We start from the raw sequence: 24,948 nt of genomic DNA, 5'->3' as shown, positions 1-24,948 counted from the left end.
AGTACAAGTAAATTTCAAAAGGAAGTATTATTATTATGACACAAATTCTTTAACCTTAGCCTCAGAAAAGGGCACATGCATCTGCTTTGGATTCCTTTGTAAATGAAGTCCTGAGGAAAATTGTATAGCATAGCAAAAACCCAGTTCCTTCTGTTGGCTGAGTGCACAATAAACGAGAAATCCAGTTCAGTCAAACACAGTTGCAGTATTCGCACAATATGTTATGCCCAAACAAATAAATGTTATTATGTCTTAATGTGAACCCAAGCACTGTTGTTTTTGCCCTCTCATGCATACAGTAACTCTGAACTGCAAGTGCAAAAGAATGGAAAAATAGGAAGTGATAAACACTACAAAAACACATTAGAGCTACAAAAGACTCTTGAATTTCCATTCGCATGTCTCACTGCTGCAATTTCAATTCCTGGTACTAAAGATGCTAGATATCTATCAGTATGCTTAAGAGAGAGATTCTTAAATAAACCAAGAACTACTAGTATTCCCATTCACTAGGGAATGGGCTGATCAGAATTATTTTTCGCCACTTTCACAGGTCATGCCCACTGCTATTCTCAATGTACACCAAATATTTGCAACCCATAGCCCTCTGTAAGGTATCCATCATTTCTCCGCCATTATCTATTTTGACTAGGGCTACTGGGCACAGGTTTATCAGCATCTGGATGATCAACCATTGCCTATTCTTAGGTGCAAAGCAGTGGTGGGTTCCAGATCCCGTTCCAACCTCTATGGTTGGAATGGGCCCGGCGTCATCCACATAGACGTGCGCAGCGCGCACATGCATCTTACTGCTTCTGCGAGCCCCTGCAATGCTCCAGCTGCTCAGCGGAGCATCGTACAGGCGCTGTATGCGTCATGCGTGTACGCGGAAGCACCGAATACTTAAAAGACCTGTAAGGAGCTTGGGCGGGCAGGTGGGCCCTTCGGAGCACCGTACTGGAACGGTATCCAGTGCTCCAGGCAGACTCCAGTACGCCTGTACCGGGGCGTACTGCCTGCAACCCACCACTGATGCAAAGGTCTAAAATTCTTTTTCTCTCTCTCTCACAGCTGTACTTTTAATGAAAGCATGAGTGTTAACTGGGCTGTTCAGCCTTTACATATGTTAACAGCTGTTCTGTCACTACAGTGAAACAGGTTTACGGTTGATCACAGAGCTCTCTCAGCTCATCTGCCAAAGCAGCTACTAAGATACCTTTTCTCTGCTGTAAACGATAAGTTTTTAGAGAGCTACAGCTGATTATGAGGACTCCCCCCAATGTCTAAGAGTCGAAGTTCTTTACCATTACCAAGACATATATGGGGGAGGGAGATTTTGTTAATGCCCCCCCACACACACATATACTTATTGAATGTACTGTATGTACCACCAACACCATACCATGCTCATTGAGTAATTCTAACAAGGTGTCAGGCCCAGAAGCCATCTTTTGCATTGAGCCTTCAGGCTGCCACATTCAATGTGTGGGAAAATGGGAGGGGAGATTATATGGAGTATGGGAGGTATATAGTCATAAAAACATTCCCTTCTCAGAAAGTCAAGTACATCATGCCCGGCATCTGGAGGGGTATGACTGGGAGACATCTCCAGTTGGGACGGTGCCTGATTGGACCATTTGACAGACATGTGGGTACTGGGCAGGGGCTTGGACTTTCATTTGGGTGGGGAAAACCTGGAAGCTTTCTGATTGAGGTTTTCCCAGATGTGCCAATATAACATCTCTAATAAAATGGAATTTTGGGGAACTTCAAGCCTCGGAGTATTCTTTTGTTGGGGATGTTACTTGGAACCCCAACATAAAGATTGCTTGTTAAATTAAAAGTCCCCTTCCCACAGATTGAACATGCTTTCTTGGTTAAAAACATTGCCTATTTTTCTTTTGTTGCGACTATAGTCTGGGTATCCTCTAACTTAGTGTTTCTCAATCTTGACAACATGGTGGCTGGGGAAGTCTCATAGCTGAACTGCATTCATGTGAAAGTTGCCAAGGTTAAGAAATACTGAGGTAGATTATGGATCTCAGCACCCATAATTTTTAGGAATAGCCATATTGGTTGGGCATTCTGTAAATGAAGTCCACATATGTCTGGAGAAGATGCCCTTACTGTGGAAGGTTGATTTGGAACAATGTGTTTAAATAAATGATTTTGTATTTCATATATGCTGTTCCTGTTTCCAGTATTAAATGTTTGAATTATTAACAAAACATCCTCCATAGCTTTTTTCCTGATTTTCATAAAGATCTCTAATAAATAATCTCATGGATTACAACTGAGATACCAAACCCTAATCCTAACCTGCCAGAATGTGGATATCATGTGGATATAAACTATTTTTTTAGTGAGAAGATGATAATGAGGATGAAGATATCATCTATTCAATTGTGTGTGACTCTTGGCAAGTCTCTCCACACTTTCCGATCTTGCACTACTTTAGATTTTCTATGCTTTTCAAATGGTGTCAGATGTGATGGTTTCCAGCTGCCATGTTCTTTGATGGGCTGGTTTTCTTTTAATGCTAATTCTTTCAAGCATAATTGCTTTCTCCAGTGAATTTCCCCACATGACATGGCCAAAGTAAGTGAGACGCAGTTTCATGATTTTGCCTTCTAGTGACATATCTTATTCTAAACGAGACTGTAGTGACATAAAACTAGTTCCACTTATTTATCTGATAAGATTCTGAGAGAGATCAGAGATGTTTCTGCTGAAATTGTTAGGCTTCAGATAGCTGCAAGCAGGCAGGAAGTATTCAAATGGTTCCTCTCCAGTAGTCATCCTGATTTTTTTTAAAAAAAACCCAAAGCCTATTCCTGTGGAATTATTCAGAGAAAAGTCCTGTACTAGCAATCCAGGAGATGCTATTTCCTTTTTTATAACACAAATCATTTTGTGTTAACTACTGAATATCACATCTCCTTTTACAATAGCAATCAAACATACAGTAGAGAGGTTGGACCACTCTATCTATAATGCAAGTACTGAGTGAGACTATACCTGTCTCTTTCTATCTCTTATCCTTCCGCTTATTTCTCTTTTGTCTGCTATTATTACCAAACATCCTGAATCAGAGGCAAAAGCAGGCATTATTGGCTGCTACCCCAAAAATATAGAGATCCTTTTTATAAGAGCCAAAGTGTTCGGTCTGTTATTATCATATGCAATGTGCTGTTCAACCCTTTTTATTTTACAAAGACTTGTATTTTCTGCTCAGTATGCCTTTTAAAGCAATTGCCTGATATATTGGTTATACATTCTGTTTATTATTATATAGGTTATATGGTTTGCATTTTATACCTTAATGCCATCTCATGATTAACATGCAACCCTATTTTTATTATATATTCTCCCAACATATACATAAAGAGAAAATGCATATTCTACACTATACCGAAAAATAAAAAATACTTCCATACTAACCATATATTATTCAGTGAAATTGTATGTTTTTCTTTGATCAATGGCTAATGTAGACTAAAAAACATAAAAAGGTGTTTTTAGATTCCATATTGATGTCAGTAAATGGCTCGGTACCTTGTCATACATACATACATATACATACATACATACATACATACATACTGTACATACATACATACATACATACATACACATTGCTTGCAAAATTAAACTATTAGTTCCAATATATTTGTAATTTAATTTTATTCAAGTAAAAATGAGAAAATTAATCAATGACTTGATGACTGGGATACAATGGATATATGTTTTCCTGCACAAATTCTGCCCAACATTCTTAATATTTATTTTAATTTATTAAATTTATATGCTGCCCATCTCACAAAGCAACTCTGGAAAACTATATGTTGCGCTCACACAGTGGGCTGAAGTAAAACTTATCAATTATCCAGGCCTATTTGGTACTAATAGTTATACCACATCGGATCTCAATGCATAGCCTTCAAATAAAAAAGGCATATATACTGTATTTAGCAACACCAATGTGAAACAATAATATAAAGAGAGAAACCTGAAAAATTCTGAGAAAATACCTCAGTCCCCATGGAACCTCATATGTATCCAACCAAAGAGGTCCACTAAAGAACTGCTACCATGGTGCCCCTGTTGAGAGATAAAAGAGGCTCATCTTAAAAAGTCATCAATGGTGCCCATTTTTTTGGATTAGCCTCCTTCTTGATGTTAGACCCCTGGCCCCTTTGGTGATAGGCTTCTAGAAACCAGCAAAGTCTCAATTCTCTAAAGGGTGTTTGGGATGTGATCCTTCATCCTTATCATTTGTTCTTTAATCATCATCATCATCATCATCATCATCATCATCATCATCTGAGGTTTTTAAGAAGGAATTGGACAACCACTTATTATAATAATGTTCTGGATTATGGTACTTTGGAGGTTGTGGCATTTTTAAATTTTTCAATAGCATACTAGCAATCATCCAAAACATAATCAAGTAGAAGACCCACAAAGAGAGAGTTAGAGAAGAACCAGGTGCCCAAACTACAAATCACAATATTTATTGATTTCAACTGCAAGTTTGGGCAGCTAACAGAATCTAGAAACAAAACCACCATTAAAACAAGAAAACTAAAGATAAAAACAAAAACATACTATGACAACTAGGGAAACCAGTTAGCTCAACTAACCTCCTGACACTTGTTTGTTCCTAGGCAAATACCTAGTTTTTAATGGCTTTTCAAAAGCAATAGCACTTAGACTTATATACAGCTTCATGGTGCTTTACAGTCCTCTCTAAGTAGTTTACAGAATCAGCCTATTGACCCCAACAATCTGGGTCCTCAATTCACTGACCTCGGAAGGATGGAAGGCTGAGTCAACCTTGAGCTGGTGAGAATCAAATTGCTGAACTGCAGGCAGCCAGCAGTCAGCAGAAGTAGTCTGCAGTACTGCACTCTAACCATTGAGCCATAGCCCACAAAGACAACAAAATCAAAGCTAACCTAATATCAAATGGTGTCCCAGAAGGTAGGTGCTATAGAGCAGCTGTCCCCAACCTGTCTGACAACAGAGACTGGCTTCAGAAGAAAATTTGTCTTCTAAAGACCGAGGAGTGGATGGGTTCACACACAATCTAGATCCCACATATTCGCAGATTAAGATTCATTTGCTCACCTGCTGCTTAACGCAGCCCAGTTCCTAACTCGCCGCAGACCAATATTTGTCTGCAGCTAGGGATTGAGTAACCCTTCCATAGATTATGCATAAATTACTTGTTACTAATATTAATTAACAGATGAGTTAAATAATGAATTAATAAAATAAATAATACATTAATAATTATTTGTTATTGCTAAGAAGATTGTGGGGGAACTAGAAGTAACCACAATTCTTAAGCAGTTACACTAGTTTCATTAAAATACAAAAAGCAAGAATGTGATTTATATCTATACCTTGGATAAACAATGCCAAATGAAATTTCTACTAAGCACTAAGGAGTGCAATGGAGAAACAAGGAACTGATAAATGTCTTATTCTGACCAAAACCTAGTATTATTTCTTATTCCCATGATAAGCCTTTTTTTTCCTTGAGAAAATGAGATAGGTTGGCAAGAATGGGAAAGTGATGCCTGCGAAACTTTATGAATATTAAAAATCTATCTATTTTCAAGACAAATAATGTTCCGGCTAGAAGCTAGAGGGATATATAATTTATACATTGATTGTCTAGCAGGATAGGTGAGCATTATCTAATAGTAACACGAGACACACATTTTAGCTCCATAATATATTAGGTTTGACTTGTATCTCCTAGGACATCTTTATTTTCCTTATGAAAAACTATTATTTACTGAATGTTCATCCCAGAGATCTTGTATTAACAGTATGAAATGTATCAACTTACATCAGCTTGGAGCTATAAACTCCATTGTAATGTTGAAGACTATACCTTAATAAGATATTACAATAATATATTTTATTTCAGTCACCTACTCTACTATGTGTAAGTTGGGATCAATAACTATCTGTTTCATATTTGCATGATATAGGAAACAAATCATTATTGATTCTATCGTATGCATATATTTTATAAAGTAGAAGCTGACTTCACCTTAATAACAGGGGTTGACTTAACCAAAAATGGTAATGATCCATACATGCTAAACCCTAACCAAATTACATCATGGGTTAATGCATCTTATGAAACTATATAGCTGGTCACTTTTAAATTTTGCAGATGCCATTTTTTTCTCCATCTGGATACCTGCTTAGAAAGATAATATGAACCACAAGCCCTCTGTTAGTCATATCTTCTTGGACAAATGCCAATTCTTTGGTTATCTCAGTATCTCTTCAAAGACAAGAAATAACTGAACAGATTTTAAGTGCTTTGAACATTATTACAACATTCGAGCAATTAAACCTTAGTCTCTTATTTATTTATTTTATTTATTTATTATTCATGCTTCTAGACCGCCCCCTCTCCCAAAAGGGACTCGGGGCGGTGTACAGTCCATGCAAAATATATCAAAATACAATAAAAATTGAATATGTAGAGTTGGAATGGAGGAGGTTAAAAATGGAATTAAAAGAACTGTACAAAGCAATATATATAAATATAGGATTTTGAACCCCTAAAACACACACAATAAGTTAAAAACAATACCCCTAAAATAACCAGTTAATACATTTGCCAGGAGGGACAGTTGTAATTATGCCAGGCCTGCTAATCGGAACAGGTGAGTCTTCAATTTTTGCCGGAAGGAGCGGAGGTCAGTAGTGGTTCTAATGTCGGGGGGGAGGTCATTCCAGAGGGTTGGGCCCATCACAGAGAAGGCCCTACTCCTTGGTGTCGCCCGTTGGCATTGCCTAGTGGACGGCACCAGGAGAAGTCCCTCTCTGTGTGAGCGAATTGGCCGCAGGGATGTATGTGGGAGGATGCGATCCCGCAAGGATGAACAAATCAGCATACCATATAAAGCCTATAAAGACTGGAGCTCAATTTATATAGACAAGTGATGCTACATGATTTAGGATACAGTACAATGGTCATCCATATCAGCTCTCCTAATTTTTGCAACAGGCTGTACCAGTGATGGCTAACCTTTTGGTCCTCACTTGCCAAAAGTGCACATGTGCGGGGCAACAGCATGCATGTGCATGCCCACACCCATAATGCAATGCATGCTTGACCCTTTCCCCATGCATGCAGGTGTGGACTCCCTCCACTCTCCATTTTGGGCCTAGCAGGCCTCCCTGCAGCACCTCCTGGGACCAAAAATGGGGCATGGGGCATGGGGAACGCTGCATGCCCTGTGCTCCTGCCCCCCACATGCCCCATGCCGCATGAGTGGCAGAGACCCGAAAATCAGCTGGACGGCAGGAGTTGCACGTGCATGCGTGGTGGAGTTTAGCTGGGGTGATGGCATACATCCCCACAGAGAGGGCTCCGTGTGCCACCTGTGGCAAGCGTGTCATAGGTTCGCCATCACAGGGCTATACTTTTTAAGAGCAATAGCAAGGCTGTGCTATTTAGCCTTTAATACAAAAATATTTGAACTATGCCTCAATTACCAGATTATTTAACAAAATCCAGGTGGCTTTTTTATTTATTTAAATAAGCACATCTCAAACTGCACATAGGATTTTTAAACTCGTTTCTTTCAAAAATTAATATGGGAAAATGCAGCTTAAGGAAAGTTTCCACCCTCCACACAGGTACAATGAATTTTCGTCTTGTATCAAAAATCTACTACTTGGAAAGAAAGCTTAAAACTGGACTATTAGTTTGTACTTTTATATGTTGTTGCATGTAGTATGACAAACATAGAAAGCAGTCATTTTGATCACGTGACCATGGAAATGCTGCAACGGTAATAAGTGTGAAACACAGTCAACACTGACTTATTTTTGTGACTTTGAGTGGTCACTAAATGAACGGTTGTAAGTGAAGGCCAAGCTGTATTTCTTTTCAGTTATATTACAGTCAATCTTTCTTGATCAATATTGTACTGGAAAGCTAGTTAGATACTTTCAGTATGTAATTTCATATAACAGCTCTATAATAAAAGAGACATACATACATTATGATGAGACTCAGATGTCTTTATGTATTTTTCACTTCCTTTAACATGCTGTGCCTCCTATGCACGTTTATTCAGTGTTCAAATATAGCTTATTTCCAAGCAAGAAAGGGTGTGTTTCAAGCTCTAATTTACTTTAAGTGGGAAAATTGATAGAATAACATATCAATATCACAGAAGTGCCAAGTGAATAAATTATAGTGTGAAAGGGTAATAAACTCATGGTAATAGATCAGTGTTGTGGCCCAGCAGGATCCGGTTGAGCTGCTGATGGACTCGGACAGCGAGGAACCATATGAGTCTGCCCTGGAAGATGTGGAGGACCCTGTGCAGGGTTCAGACTGGGACCGGAGAGGCTGGTTGGCTACCAGGAGGCGCCTAAGGCATGGAGCAGTAGGGAGGATCAAAGGCAGTTTGTCCCTGATGCTAGATTGAGAAGGGCTGAGAAACGGAAGCAGCAACTCCGTAGGCAGACTCACAGAAGATGATTAAGCACAGGTGGTTGTGAATTGGCCCCTCCCAAGAGAGATTATAGGTGAGGTGTTGGGAGGGGACATTTGCAGGAAACAACCGTTCAAATTAGTAGTGAAGAAAATCTATCTGTGTATTCTAGCCGTTATCTGTTTGTTTGGACTATCTGCGCCGCTTCATTTGAATTATCTGGGTTGTTGCAGAGCTACTCTATTGAACTTGAGTTGTCTGGGCTCTCAGCCAAAGGATTCGTTATCTCAGTAATTAAACAGTGGCAAACAGCCAAGCCTGTGTTCTGGTTTATTCACAGGTATGGAGGGGGCAGAACAGATCAGTAACAGTCTTATGCATAACAAAGTTTGAGAAGTGCATAACAGACCATAACTATCACATTAGAACCACAAAATGAGCTGCACAAAAAGAAATTAGGGAAGAGCTGCCTTCTTTTCGTTAAAAACTAACAATGAATTCAAAATGTCAAAAATCAACTCTGTGAAGGGATGCCATTGGGACTTATTCATGTTTAGGTTTACCAAATACTTTGGATTTTGAGATCAACTTATATTTGTGTGTGTGTGTGTGTGTGTGTGTGTGTGTGTGTGTAAATGAATAGTATAAAATGATTAATACTAACAGCAAAGCAATAACAATAGCATTCCTTTACCAAGGCACAAAACAAATAAAATTCATCATCAGTGCACAAATTAACAACTGAACCTAACTATCCAGCCACTACAATCATCCATATTAAACAATATCATCTGAGAATATCAAAATCTACATGCATTTGTAATTCATATAAAATAAATACTAACCTGTAACTATCCATATATACAAGAATTAATTTGGGTAAATAGCCCCTGTACTAATAATCCATTTGTCAGGGTTCAAAATAACATCCAAAATTAAATCAGAGTCCAAGACAAAGTATTGTTCAAAGTTCCAATTTATTAAGAGAGTCATGTTGGCACATCTGGGAAAACCCGAATCTGAAAGCCTCCCGGTTTTCCCCACCCAGTTGAAAGTTCAAGATCTTGCCCCCACACCCACAAGTCCTTCACATGGTCCAATCTTCCACTGCCATGCTGGCAGTTCCAGCCATCCAGGTGCAGAGGTACCAAGACAAAGGATGACCTTGGTAATCTAAAAAGAATTTTATTTTGGTTACATCACATCCTATTCCTTACTATCCCCCTCCCATTTCCCCACTATAGAAACAGCATAGTAGATACAGTACAATGGTCATCCATATCAGCTCTCCTAATTTTTGTGGCAGGCCAAAGATCCCTGGCTGCAGGTCTGATACCATTAATCAAATAGAAAAGCATTTCAATTTCCTTTAAAAGGCCATCAAAGTTTCACAGGGAAATGGGAGAAGAGAACAGATTCTAAAGCTATAGGTGGGCCCAGGTTTCCCCAAAAAGAATATTTGTAGCTCAGGGTTGAAATGAGGAGTCCTTGGTGCTCTCTGAGCTTGGTTGTTTTCTTGCAGCATTGATGATGTTACCTACTTCAGATAATGAAACATCTGCAAGAAAACAACCAAGCTCACATGAGCCTTGGACCCACCACTCTGAAGTAGAGAATAGAACGTAAGTCCTGCCCCAAATTAGATAAACAGAACTGGATTTTAGGGAGAAATGATTACCTTTTTATGCTTGTGCATGTTGGGGAGGCGGGGGTAGAAAGAGAAAGGGAGCAAAAACGTGACTGTCACTACAGGTAGTCCTCGACTTACAACCATTCACTTAGTGACCGTCCAAAGTTACAACGCACTGGAAGAAGTGACTCATGACCGTTATTCACACTTACAGTGGTTGCAGCATCCCCATGATCACGTAATCAAAATTTGGACACTTGGCAACTTGCTTGTATTTATGATTGTTCCAATGTCCCTCCCGGTGATCAAATGATCACCTTTTGCAGCCTTCTGATCATCAAAGGCAATGGGGAAGCCAGATTCACTTAATAACCACATTACCAACTTACCATATTTTTCAGAGTATAAGACGCACCAAAGGTTTGAAGAGATTTTTTTTTTTTAAAGGGTTTTGCACTGTGTGAGCCTCCCAAACCCTCTGTACCCGTTTTATGAAAAACAGGGCCTGCATAGGCTTTGGGAGGCTTGTACAATGCTCCTAGGGACTGGGGGAGCAAAAACGAGCAAAAATCAGCCCGTTTTTCACTTGTTTTTTCCCTCCCCAGCCCCCAGGAGCACTTTGCAGGCCTCCAAAACACTCTGCATGTCCATTTTTGCAAAGGGGGCGGGGTTTCAGGAGGACAAAAATTCTGTATTCAGTGTATAAGATGCACCCAGATTTTCACCCTCTTTTGGGAGGGGGGGGGAAGGTATGTCTTATACTCCGAAAAATACAGTAACAACTGCAGTGATTCACTTAACCAGTGTGGCAAGAAAGGTCATAAACTGGGGCAAAATTCACTTAAGAAATGTCTCGCTTAGCAACAGAAATTTTGGGCTCAATTGTGGGCATAAGTCGAGGCCTAAGTGTAGAGTGGTCTAAATACAAGCAGCAGTAGTTACAATTTTGCTCTGGCTTTAATATTAAATAAAAAATAGAAAAAGAAGTCTCGTTTACAAACCAAGCCAGTATTTTTTTTTTGAGAGGGACTTAAGGATGGTTTACCTGCCACATAGAAAGCCAACCTGGCTACCCTTTCCCTTGATTTGTTTGCCAAATGGGCACAAAAACTACGTTGTTTGACCAATTTAAGGCAGGTTAAGCCCATCGTGATTGGATTCCAGCTAAATCAATTAAGCCCAGCTTTGAGTGGTGGATTCCAGACCTTGTGGTTTGCAGAAATCCAACATGAGCCAACTCAAACCACAAGGATTTATTACCTATTTTAGATTTCCGAGGCTGCTTTCAGAGAAATATTTATATTCTTTCAGTTATTCTATTTACTAGTGCGTCTTCTCCAGAGCCCATTTCAATACTTTTTCCCTCATCGGTTTCAGAGGGCAAGATAAATAATCTCTCGTGTGCAGCAGGTTAAAAAAATATCAGATCAGTAAATAAAGTCCCAGCCTCTCAGAGTTTCTGTTTATGAGCATTGGGAGAGATCAAATCCTTTGAGAAGGCCTTTCTATGATGTGAATTTTATTTAGAGCTGTGTTCTAGGTTACTTCAACCTTTCTTTAAAAAATCTGTCCAATCGCATAGCTGAAGTTTTCATAAATTTTCATAGAGAGATATTGGGAAGTTAGTTACTTTATTAGAAACGTTTGTTATTTAGCAATAAGTGTGTGCATTTTTGAGATTAGGTCTATTATATTGGAAATATTAAGTCATGATAGTACTGATAATAAATGTATAGATATAAGTGTATATCTAAGTGATTGTAGATATAAGTGATTTTTTTTTCTTTTCTGTTTTACCTCTATGGCCATAATAAGGTTTTGAGACTGTTTAGTTGAGCATAGGGCTAGGACTGCAATTATTTTTTTCAACATGGCTAACTGAGGTTATCACAGTGGTGGGATACGATCGGTATGCCCCAGTACGGGTGTACCGGTGCCTACTGGGAGCACCAGGTACCATTCCGATATGGTGCTCCGGAGGGCCCACCTGCCCAGCCTCCTTACCTGCATTTGAGGCGATCGGGGCTTACGCGCACGGAGCATAGAGTGCCTGTGCGACGCTCCGCTGAGCAGCTGGAGCGTCGCAGAGCCGTCGCAGAGAGTCACGGGCGGTAAGTACACATGTGTACACATGTGAGTGCATGTGGTGGACGCCTGGCCCTGTTGCACTGTACCAGTTGCAACGGGATCCGGAACCCACCATTGGGTTATCATTACCTGCTACAGCAGATTTGCAAAGCACTTTGAGGATAAAATTGTTCATATCTGTAAATTGCTTGTATTTAAACAGTGCTTTTGATCATGTCTCTGTGTGTGTTTGTATGTGTCTGTGTGTGTGTATTATTCAGCCTGAATTCAGGGTGATTTGGAGAGACAATCAGTCATGATCATTTTAATATCCTGCAAGAAACTACTTTAAGCTACTTAATTTATCAGCCGCTTTTGCTACCACTGGTAACATAACATTCTTGGGATATCTCAGGGAGTTGGAAGTTGGGTGTTTTTATAAAAGTGGTCCTGGTCTTACTTGTAGGGACAGTCTCAGCATATAGTATTGCATGGATATGCTTCTGTATCCTGGCAATTAGATTATGGGACTCCATCAAGCACTACTGTTTCCCCAATGCTATTTCACGTCAACATAAAACAGCTGAATCAGGTGGTTTGCATTAGGTGACACCTAATGTACAGATAACAGTCAGCTTTACCTCTCCACACCTTCTAGATTGGGGAAAGTTGTGGCCATTCTGAACTAGTGTCTGGATATAATGATGGAGTAGGTAAGACCAACAAGTTGAGATTGAATCAAAATAAGACAGCAACGTTTGGAATTGCTGGTCCACATGTTTAGGAATTGAGCAGTTTATTTCAACTGGGGTTGCACTTTCTCAAAAAAAAAAACAAGAACAAAGTTAGGGGTGGGAGATTTAAATCACCATGTTACAAAGTCCTAAAAAATTTGAGACTATGATGTAGCCTTTTCCCTTGATAGACCTGGTTGATCACTGAGATTATCAAGAAAGATCCTACTACTACACCAAAATCTACAGCATGCTATCTGGTAGACTTTCTCTATAGTAGAATCCATGCTCTGGTATGCTGTCCTTCCTGAAATTTGGGAGATGCCTACTCTAACACCTTTTAACACAGACTGTAAATTTACCTCTTCACTCAAATCTGCCTAGTCCGAATGGTAAAAGAATATTCCCCATTACTAATTTTTTAATGAATATATTGTTTTCAATATTGTTTTAATGCATTATTTATTATCTGTTTTACAGCTGTTTTTATTGTAAAATGCACAGGAAGGTGTGTAATAAATAAATAAATAATCAGCCTAGCACTCAAAATATTAAACCATCGCTAGAAGCCTTGCTAAGGCTTGACCTCAAAATACTAAACAATTGCTGGAATATGTGCTTTGCAGCAACGTTTGCCACTTTTTCTTGGGAAAGTAATTAATAGAAAAATTGGGCTTTTCTAGAAAAGTATTCTGTTGTTAACTGAAAAGCATATTTTGTGGGTTTTTTTCTTAAAAAAAAAATCCTTCAAAAATAGTAACAGAAAAATACAAGAAAACTTTGGAATGGTAACTAATAACACTGCTCAATTTAATCGACTACTCACACCAACAAAGTTTATCAATATCTGGGATTTGGCTCAAAATATATGCCCATTACTATATATCTTTTGTAAATGACCTCAAAAAGATAATACTAGCCTTTCTGTTTCTATTCCTTTGTTTAAACCTAATATCACATCTTGAGATGATAGAAAAATATAAACACTCTTGCAAAAGAAAAATGTTTCTCCCGCAAATCTCTCCCCTCCATCACCCATCACTTACAACAGGAAATCTTTTTCACTAACAATTTTAAAAAGCTTATCATTTGACAGTGATAATCATTTTTTAAAAATCTTGTTAGAAAATCTTGAGAAAAACAGTTCTCAAGCGTAACTGTAATTTTTCATTCTTTAGAAAAGCTAAGTTATATCAAGACAGAAATTACCTAGCAGAGATACTACTTCTAATTGCTAACTACATTGTTCCTACCCATTACTGGAATCCATGACAGCTACTGATTTCTTCTCACCGTTAGATGTCCTGTCACATTACTGACAGAAGAGAAGTTCTGGATGAGAAGGAATTTTCTCGTCTCCGCATTTCAGTAACCCCTTTGTGAAACAGTTGGCTGGACGTTTTATGTATAAAATTGCTCACATCCGGTGCAATTTGGCTATTATTGTTGAAAGAATGAGGAAGCCGAGGTGTCATTGGCACTCTATTGCTATGTCTGCTTGGATCAATTTCAGTCCATTTCCTTCACAGCTGCCAGCAAGGGGGTTGAGGAAATGTATGCAGTTGTATATACTTTGGATGCTTGCCCATGATGGAGGCCCCTAACCTGAATAGGGGGGAGGATTTAATCTTCTGATGTGGGGAATTTTAAGGATGCCCTTGAGAAGTGAGAAAAAAACAGCTGCCGTCTCTACAGGAAACCGTAATCAGGCTCTTTTTGAGCCTGCTTACTCCTGATTATCACCGTGTTTCCAACAGCTTCTTCCTGACAGTTGATCCAGTGTGATATAATTGGATGGACTAACAATTTTGTTACACGGTTTTGGGGACTAGCACTACTTTAGCAATTTCAATGTTTGTTTCTTATTTAAGAATCATGAGGGATATTTTGAAAAGAATCAAAGGGCTGCCTACTTTCTTGTCTCTCCTTTTTTCTAAAAGACCACATTTCATGCAGACTTTTGAAATATTATAATTATTTTGGCTGCTAAGAGAACTCTATGTTAACAGTTATTTACTGGAACAAGTAAACTTGTTGCATCTTCCAGAATAAAACTAAGAAGCAGCATTTTTTAAAATGACTGGCTAATTCTGAAACTGCAATGTTGGGTAGGTGGAACAGGTTATTTTATTCTTTAAAAGCAACATTATAAAGAACTTAAGGGACAGGTTATCTTCTGCAACTACTGATGCGAGACTAGGGGGAAATCACCATGAAATCAGATGTTATTAATTATATATAGCTGAATTCCAACAACATGACAAACCACAGTTGCTTTTAAATTCTGGGTGTGGCGTTGGTGGCAGCTGGGCGGGTATGCCATTGGCGGCGGCAATGGCAGCATGGAAGCCCTCACCGAGGTCAGGAGGTAGCAGAGTTACCAACAGCTACCCCGCGAATGTCAGCATGAGGGCTGACAGAAACAGGTAGTTAAAAGAATTCCAAAATACTCCAAATGTATGTGCAGTGTTTTTGCTCTGGGATCAAAACTCAATTATATTAGAGGTGAATATATAATAAAGACACCTGGAATCAATTTACAGGGGAGATGGGTGGTATAAAAATGTAACGAATGAAGAAATAAATAATTTACAATTATAAAGTATTTACTTTGCAAAGAGCCAAAGGAACATACAGTCAATGATTCGTTTTTATTTATTTATTTATTTAAAACATGTCTATAGCTGCCCATGTTTCAACCAACTCTAGACAGCTCATGTATATATACCAATTTGGGCTAGTGGTTAAGGTGTTGGCCTTGAAACCATGAGACCTTCATGGTTTCCAGGCCAACAGTTCTAGGTGTGCCTTAGACATGAATGTTAGATCTGTAGTGAGGAGACTGAGGCAGCGGTCAGTTCAACGAGGTTTATTAAGGAACAGGCTAACTGACAACGGACAAAACACGAGCCGGCTGACAGCTATTTATACTTACAGCTGTCAGCCGGTAGAACCAATAGGAACCCTTGAATTCTCCCGCCGGCTGGAGCGCGCGCCTTGGCCAATCAGAGGGCTTCCTCCAAACGCCCTCTGCTGGCCAGGCTCCTCAGTACTCAACACCCCTTTCCCCCGGATGGCGCATGCATAATCGTCCAAATAGCTTGGTCGTCTGCGCACGCGCTGGGAACGCCTCGGCATAGTTGGTGTGGCGTTCGAGGTGGAAGGAGTGTCAGCTCCGCCCTTGTGACGAGGCACCGGAGGAGCGGCCGCGACAGGCCCAACCCTTGGAGATGGATGCAACAGAACAGGTAAGGAACCAAACGCACCGGGAACAATCTGCGCCGACTCGGAGCTAGAGTCTTTTGTACGGTTGGGCCGGCAGGCGGCGTTGGTAGGGCCTGGCTGTTTCTGTCCGCTGGCTGCAATTGCGGGGACTTCTGCCGGTCGTCGCCGCAACAGGTCTACATGGCGCCTCCAAGATCTCCCATCGTTGAGGAGGACCCTGTAAGAGCAGGGTCCTGTTACATCTGAGATCTTTCCGGGCACCCATTTGGGTTCCCCCGCAAAATTCCGGGCGAAAACTTCCTCCCCCACTAGAAAGGATCTCGGGGAGGTGGAAGGGTGAAAGGGTGGGGAAGAACAGAGGGGATGCAGGCGGTCTAAAGTAGACCTGAGGCGGCGACCCATGAGTAGCTCAGAGGGGGCTTTGCCCGTGGAGGAACAAGGGGTGGTGTGTTGGGTACGGAGGTATGTGTGAATGCGGTCGGGCCAGGGCAGTGCTGCCATACGGGCAAAGGCATCTTTTGCAGAGCGGACCGCACGTTCCGCCAGGCCATTGCTGGCCGGGTGATATGGTGAAATTGGGGCATGGCGGATGCCCAGGGAGGTGAGAAACGAAAGGAATTCAGAGGAGGCGAATTGGGGCCCGTTATCGGAAACGATAACATCGGGCAGCCCATGGGTTGTAAAAAGGGAGTTGAGAACGCGGATAGTGGCCGCGGATATGTCTGGTGGCCGTCTATGGATGCGGACATCGCTTCCTATGTTCAAGGTTGTTCTGCCTGCCAGCGGGTGCAGGCAGCCCCCCCCCCCGCGCCTCCTTATCAAGCTGGCTGTAATTGCGCTCAGGCCTTGATAAGGTGCGGGAGTAAAACGCTATGGGACGTTCCGAGCCATCAGGGAAGGAATGGCTAAGAACAGCGCCCACCCCAAAGGGAGAGGCGTCACAAACTAAAGTTAGTGGAAGGGACTCGTCATACTGGGCGAGGACTGGAGGAGTAGTGAGGGAGTGTTTGACAGCCGCGAGCGCCTGCGCCTCGCGGCTGCTCCAGCTCCAAGGGGCCTTGGAGTCCAAAAGGCGGTGAAGGGGCTCGGCCAGGGAAGCTTTGTGGGGAATGAAGGAAGCATAAAAATTTAGAAGCCCCAGGAAGGCTTGTAGCTCTGCTTTAGATTGGGGTGGGGGGGCAGCTAGGATGGCGTCAAGTTTATTAGGATCGGGGTGGATGCCCGCGGCATCGATGCGGTAACCTAGGAAGGTTACAGCAGAAACCCCCAGTTGGCATTTTTCGGCCTTTAAGTGGAGTCCCGCAGCGCGGAAGCGCTGTAGGACAACGCGCAGCGTCTGAACGAGCCCCGCAGTGTCGGGGGCTGCGATCAAGACGTCGTCGAAGTACGGGGTGACCCCGGGAATGGCATGGAGCAGGCGCTCCATTAATCCTTGGAAAATTCCCGGGGCCACACTGACTCCGAATTGCAGCCTTCGACATTTGAAAGCCCCGCGGTGGGTAACTATCGTTTGCGCAAGCGCGGTGGGCTCGTCCACGGGCAGCTGTTGATACGCCTGCGCGAGGTCTAATTTTGCGAAAATGCGCCCATTTCCTAGGGTGTGCAGAACATGCTGCACTACGGGCACAGGATAGGGGTGCGCTTGCAGGGCTTTATTTAATGTGGATTTAAAGTCCGCGCAGATCCTCACGGATCCGTCGGACTTAAGGGGAACCACTATTGGTGTTTCCCATGGAGAAAAATCCACGGGTTCCAGTATGCCTTGGCGGAGAAGCTTATCTAGCTCCGCGTCTACCTTGGCTTTTAGAGCCAGCGGCAGACGGCGAGCCTTCAAGCGGATGGGGGCTATAGATGGGTCGAGGTTTAGGGAAATGGGGGAACCTGTATAGCAACCCAGGGAGGGGCTGAAAACGTCAGCGAACTCAGTTAGGAGAGAAGAGAGAGAAGTAGAAGAGGGAAGAGGAGAGGGAAGTAAGGAATGCACCCCCGCTATAGAGAGCCCTAGTGCCCTAAACCAATCTAGGCCTAGCAAAGAGGATAGAGGGTTTTTCACGATGAGGAGCGGAAGCCTGGCGTGGCGGGAACCATAGGTAACATTAAATCTGCCACAGCCGAGCAATTCAATGGAGTTCCCCTGATAGTCACGTAGTCGACAGTCTGGGGGCAATAGGCTAGAGCGCCGGATTTTAGGTAGCAAATAGTGAAGTGTGTCCCATGACATGATGGACCTAGCCGATCCCGTGTCCACCTCCATGGAGGTTGTCACCCCCTCTAAGGTTATTGGGAGGTACAGCTTACCTCGGCCCTCCGCAGAGGAAGAGGCCGAGTCCACCAGCCATTCAGGAAAAGCAGTGGCCGGGTCGCCAACGGTGAGGGAATTTTGGCGACGGCCAGGTAAATTGGCTGGATTACGGGGAGTGTGAGGAGATTGGTGCGTTGGCCGTCTGTCAGGAGGCGCGGAGCGGCACACGGCGGCCAGGTGGCCCTTTCGGCCGCAATTGTGGCAAAGTGCTTGACGGAATCGGCATTGAGATCGTTGGTGGCGGCCGCCACAACTCAGGCATTGACGTCCGTCTCTGGTGGCGAGTGACTGGAGGCAGTCGACGGCCTGATCGACCTCATTTTGGAAGGTAGATGCTGTAGAATGCGCGTATGAGGCGGTGGAAGCCGCGTACGGAGAAGGCGGTACATAGGCAGCGTGAGGGTGCTGGCTGAGGTGGCTGAAATCCGGGGTGGATTGGTCAGCCATCTCATAGGCTCTGGCGTCATCGACCGCGATTTTTAGAGTCAGTTCTGGTCGTGCGAGAATGCGGCGATGTAGTTTTACGTCGCGGAGGCCATAGATGAACTGCTCCAGCAGCGCCTCTTCTAGATCGCTGAACTCGCACAGACTCGCCTCAGCCCGAAGAGCAGCGACGTACTGGGCAATGGTTTGGCCCTCTTTCTGGATGCACCGTCGGAAGTACTGTCGCCGGGCGAAACGGGATGGCGCGGGCTCGTAGTGGTGTTTGAGGCGAGCCATTAGGTCTTCCCACGGCAGCGAGTTTGCTGGTTCTGGGGCAGCAAGAGCCCTAGCAGTAGCGAACATCTCCGCGCCGCAATAGTTTAGGAAGATGCCGCGTTTCCTCTCCTGAGAGAGATTGATGAGGTCATGGGCTATGAGGAAGCAGTCGAACCTCTCGAGAAACGCTTCCCAAGCCTCAGCCTCTGGCCTGAAAGGCGAAAAAGCGGCGGAGGTAGCCATTGGTGGCACGACGAAGGGGTCCGTGTCGCCCGTCCTCGTCGCCAGTGTTAGATATGTAGTGAGGAGACTGAGGCAGCGGCCAGTTCAACGAGGTTTATTAAGGAACAGGCTAACTGACAACGGACAAAACACGAGCCGGCTGACAGCTATTTATACTTACAGCTGTCAGCCGGTAGAACCAATAGGAACCCTTGAATTCTCCCGCCGGCTGGAGCGCGCGCCTTGGCCAATCAGAGGGCTTCCTCCAAACGCCCTCTGCTGGCCAGGCTCCTCAGTACTCAACACCCCTTTCCCCCGGATGGCGCATGCGTAATCGTCCAAATAGCTTGGTCGTCTGCGCATGCGCTGGGAACGCCTCGGCGCCTTGGCCAATCAGAGGGCTTCCTCCAAACGCCCTCTGCTGGCCAGGCTCCTCAGTACTCAACAATGAAAGCTGGCTGGGTGACTTTGGGCCAGTCCATCTCAGCCTAACTCATCTCAAAGGGTTGTTACTGTGGGGAAAACTGGAGGAGTATTAGGTATATTCACTACTCTGAATTATTTATAAAAAAAGTGTGATAAAGATATAATACTAATCATGTATTCAGGTATAAAGAGCTAGTAAAATGTAAGTATGGAAGCTGATGAGGTAGGCTAGTAACAGTCAGGCTAAGTTATGTAAGCAGTGAGCAGGTAGCTCCTAATCTCAAGGCTGGGAAGAGAATGACCGAATTTTTAAAAGGGAAGGAAAAAAAGGGCTAGATTACAAACTTTGCAGCAGATACACAAACACACATACAAACACAGGGTTTGATTTCTGTACTGCTGCAGCCATAATTCTGTACATTTATGGGAAGCTATGTTGAGTGGCTTCCTGAATATAAGTGAACTACCTGGAGAGTTGAGATTCATTGCCATAGCCAGCATGGAAGGTGACAAATATCAATCCGAATATTAAACCAACGTGCAATAAATTATCTTTTGGATTTCAAACGTTTCCTTTGTCAACCTCTTATCTGCAGTAATTAATAATTATCAGTTTTTAAAAATACTTTGCATTTAGCCTTTAGGACAATATTTATTAATGCAATAGTCCCTTAAATTCTTCCACTAAATTTTCTTAATGATCCCCCCCAAGCTATGAAATTATTGCTAGTGTAATCATTGAGAAACAACTGTAGTCAACTGCCTAAAGTCTAAACACATATGGTATCTGTGCAAAGATGCACAATAATTGCATACATTTCTCAAACTCTGCAAGGCCAAAATGCTGGTTTGCAAGTAGCAAACTCAATATTGCTTCAGCAAGTACCATCATTGCTGATTATTGCTACCACAAACTAATTGATTAGTCACTAATACACCTTACTCTATTCAGGTTCAAAATGCAATCAGATTTTCTCCAAATGAGATGCTTCCCTCCTCAAATAGATGAAGATGTCACCTACGGTGAAGAACATCATGAAAGCCATGGTATGTCCTTTGGCTACTAAAGGCACTGAGGGCCAAATTGATTCTATTATGTTTGTAACTATGCTTTACAAACAACGGTGGCTGGATTCATACAATACACTAAGCCAAAACCAATAAAGTCCATGAACCAAGTGATCCCAGCCAACATGTTGGAAGTTATCTAAGAAATGCAGAGTCAAATTTCTGTACCCAGAGAAGAAACTGAATAGATTGATTTCTATTGAACTGAATTGAAAAACTGTTACAGAACATAAAATTAATATTGCATACCCAAAAGAAAAAGCCAGGATGCAGAGGCAAAAGAGCTATGTAATTACATTTACTGAATGTATTTCATATTTTTTCTAAAGACTGGCATAGGTCTAATTGGCAACTATTATTTTGAAGGAGAGAATTTTTGTTTAGAAGAACTAAGGTTCTCTAAAAAAAATTCTTGGCAGAGATGCAAAAGCAGATTGCTAAATTCCCTTTGAATAAGGGTTAAAGCAATTTTAAAACTCCTTAAAAGCTGTTTTGCTTTTTCCTCCTTTCATGTCACACAAGCTTTCTGCACCAGCTGAACACAGCAAAAAACAGACTTAGCAAATGACAGAGGCAGAAATTTCAATTATTGGGAAGTCATTGTGTTTTGAATTGCTGTGATCATGGAATCTCATCTGTGAAAACAGATTAGGGACTGTAATGTTGACCTCAATTATTTGAGGACTAGTATGTGAATTTAAATAGTCCCTGAACCCTAACCTAAGTAAACAGTAAAAATAATAATAATAACAACAACACAGTGAGTTGATCTTCAACATAGCGCCAATACAGGTAAAATATGAGGTTGGTCCCTGCTACCAAGCATACACATGCATTTTGAACTTAACTGCGATTTCAACAAAGTAATCCAACATACTAACATTATAGCAATACAGCCTCAAGTTTCAGTGAATATACCTAGCTCAGGAGTTCTCAGTGCACTCTGGGCTTGGTTGTTTTCTTGTAGACCAGGTGTGCTAAAATCAAGGCTTGTGGGCCCGGATTCAGCCGGTGATGTGGTCGGATGCAGCCCGCGGGGCAGTCCTGGAAAATGTAAGGGGCTGGCCCGTGTCGCTTCGGTCCGGTCTACCCAATGTGAAGAGGAAACATGCCACCAGTTTGGGGAGTAACGTCAAGCTGGTAAGGTCAACCCAGTTGGCCACGCCCAGCCAGCCCGAGGTCAACAACAACCCTGATGCTCAAGGAAATTGAGTTTGACACCCCTTTTTGTAGACAATTCATTACCAGTCTAGGCAACATCATCAGCATCAGGGAAGGTGCTATTTAGTGGATGTTTATGTACAGTAGTTTACCTTGTCAATCTTAGCGGGAGTGTGGCTTCTTTCACGATGGCTCCTTCATTAGGCTGTTTCTTTCCTGTTTACCTAGTGTTGCTTCCTAGTTACCCAAGTATTAGCTGCTAAAAGAGATGCGTTCTATGTTTCCTTCAAAAGTTTTGGATTATATGGTTTAAGACTCTGCTCTCCAAAGAGTGCTGCCACATCTATCAATAAGAAGTTAGCAGCTTACTAGACTGGGGGAACAGAACCAAGGAATGCTTCACCACAGTTTGTAATAATTTTATTTATTAATTATTTGAGTTTATATGCCACCCATCTCACTATCAAGCAACTCTGGGCAGCTAATCAAATAGAACGTTGGTCTTACCTGAACGTTTTTTTCTGGAGATGTGGAGGGAGGGGTCACGGCAGGGTTATCGCAGCCTGATTGGTCCATTTGACTGAGAGAAAGCTTCTTAACCTTCGGCTTCTCCCGTTGGTTCCCAGTTTCCGCCATGTCACGGTCAGCATCTGTAAATTAAACACAAACAAGGGCAAGCCCCCCCGGGGCCTCCCGATTCTACACCTCCCGGACCCTGTCTAACTAACTAGGGCGGGAATGTGACCCCTCCCTCCACATCTCCAGAAAAAAACGTTCAGGTAAGACCAACGTTCTTTTTCCAGTAGTGTGGAGGGAGGGGTCACGGCAGGGACATACCCACGCTACGTCCCTGGGCGGGCCGACTGGGTCCCAGGTGAAGAATCGGCCACCACCCTCTGAAGGACCCTCCGGCCAAACGATGCCTCAGCCGAGGCATAAACATCCAAACGATAATGCCTAATAAAAGGCGTGGGGGAAGCCCAGGCAGCCGCCCTACAAATATCCTCCAAGGGCGCCCTGGTGGCCCAGGCCGCAGAAGTAGCGGCACTGCGGGTGGAGTGAGCAGTGATCCCTGATGGGGGGGGCTTCCCGGAAGCCCCATAAGCCTCAACTATGGCCAACCTTATCCACCGTCCTATGGTGGAAGAAGACACCTTGCGTCCTAACGAGCCTGGGTGAAAAGAAACAAACAACGCCTCGGTCCTCCTAATACTCTCCGTTCGCTTCAAGTATATGCGAACCGCCCGGCGGACATCTAGCTTATGCCACACTAACTCCTGCTCCCTCGAAGGGTTGGGACAGAAATTCGGGAGCACGACTTCCTGTGCCCTGTGAAACTGTGAATTCACTTTCGGAATGAACGAAGGATCTAAACGAAGGACCACCCTGTCCTGGTGAATTACACACAGGTCACTGTGGGAAGAAAGGGCCCCCAACTCTGAAATGCGCCTGGCCGATGTAATGGCCACCAAAAACACCACCTTAAGGGTAAGCAGACGCATATGTATTGTCCTAAGTGGCTCGAACGGGGAGCCCGTCAGAGCCTGGAGAACCAAGGTCAGATCCCAGGTCGGAAATCTATGAACCGGAGGTGGACGGATATTAGCCGCCCCTTTCAGAAAACGCTTAATCAGGGGGGAACGGGAAAGAGTCGGAGAACCTTCCCCCCCCAAAATGGTGGCCAAGGCCGCCACCTGTCGCCGGAGAGTATTATGCGACAAGCCGTCCTCCAAACCCTTCTGGAGGAATTCCAACACATCCGGGACGGTAGCCCTAGAGGGATCCAACCCCAGTGGAACACACCATTTTGCAAACGCCTTCCACGTGGCGTTGTAAATCCTAACCGTGGAAGGCCTCCTAGACGCCTCCAAGGTGGCTATGACTCCCGATGATAGCCTCCGCCCCCTCAAAATCCCCCGTTCAAGAGCCAAGCGGTCAGATGAAGCCACTGTGGCTCTGGGTGATCCACGGTACCCTGACGCAGAACGACCTCCCCTGGGGGAATCCTCCATGGATCTACGACCGACTGCTGGACCAGGTCCGCGAACCATGGTCTCCTCGGCCAATACGGGGCTAGCAGGATAACGAGAGCCCTCTCTGTGACTACCTTCCTTATCGTTCGGGGAATGAGGGGAAGGGGAGGAAATGCATAAAGAAGGCCCGGAGGCCACCGGCTCCTGAGGGCGTCCGCTCCTTCCGCCGAGGGAGCCTGGAATCGGGTGAAGAAACGCGGCAGCTGGGCGTTCTCGGGTGAGGCAAACAGGTCCACCAGCGGCAAGCCGAATCTGATGCAGATCTTCCGGAACAGCTCCGTGCCCAGTTGCCACTCGCCCTCGTCCAGAGTCGTGCGGCTCAGCCAATCCGCCTGGAGATTCGACACCCCCGAGATGTGTTCCGCTACGATCGAGGCCAAATGCCTCTCCGCCCATAGGCCCAACAACTGTGCCTCCCGCCAGAGAGCGCGGGAGCGGGTGCCCCCTTGGCGATTGACATGGGCCTTCGCCGCCACATTGTCCGTGAGCAGGAGAACATGGCGCCCCCGCAAGTGATGACGAAAAGTCCTGAGGGCAAGTCTGGCGGCTTTCAGCTCCAGCCAAATGATGTTGTGGCGGAGATCCGAGGCAGACCAACGTCCCTGGGTCACGTCGGAGTCCATCACGGCCCCCCAGCCGAAGAGGCTGGCATCCGTCGTCACTGTGACTCTCTCGGGCTCCCAAAAACAGGCCCCCTGTTGCAGCGCTGGGGACAACCACCACCGAAACGAGAGCCTCACCTCCACCGGTAGAGGAACTGGCCGCAAGGAGTTGCTCATCATCCTTCTCTGGACTGGGATTAAGGCCCACTGGAGAGGTCGCAGGTGGAGCCGGGCCCAGGGCACTATCCCTATGCAAGAGACCATCTTCCCCAGGAGTTGAGACAAGGTCAGGATGGAAA

At 43.8% G+C, this 24,948-nt stretch overlaps 1 protein-coding gene across 1 annotated transcript in view; it reads right to left on the bottom strand.

Annotated features, from left to right (window-relative positions):
• PDIA5 (protein disulfide isomerase family A member 5) overlaps nt 1-24,948 on the bottom strand; it is a 241,481-nt gene that overhangs the window by 181,525 nt on the left and 35,008 nt on the right. The window lies entirely within an intron of this gene.

Source organism: Natrix helvetica (genome assembly GCF_964273705.1).
Source record: "Natrix helvetica genome assembly, chromosome: 1".
NCBI classification, from domain to species: Eukaryota; Metazoa; Chordata; class Lepidosauria; order Squamata; family Natricidae; genus Natrix; species Natrix helvetica.
Note: the sequence above shows the minus strand (reverse complement) of the source record. Positions and strands in the feature narration are given on the sequence as shown.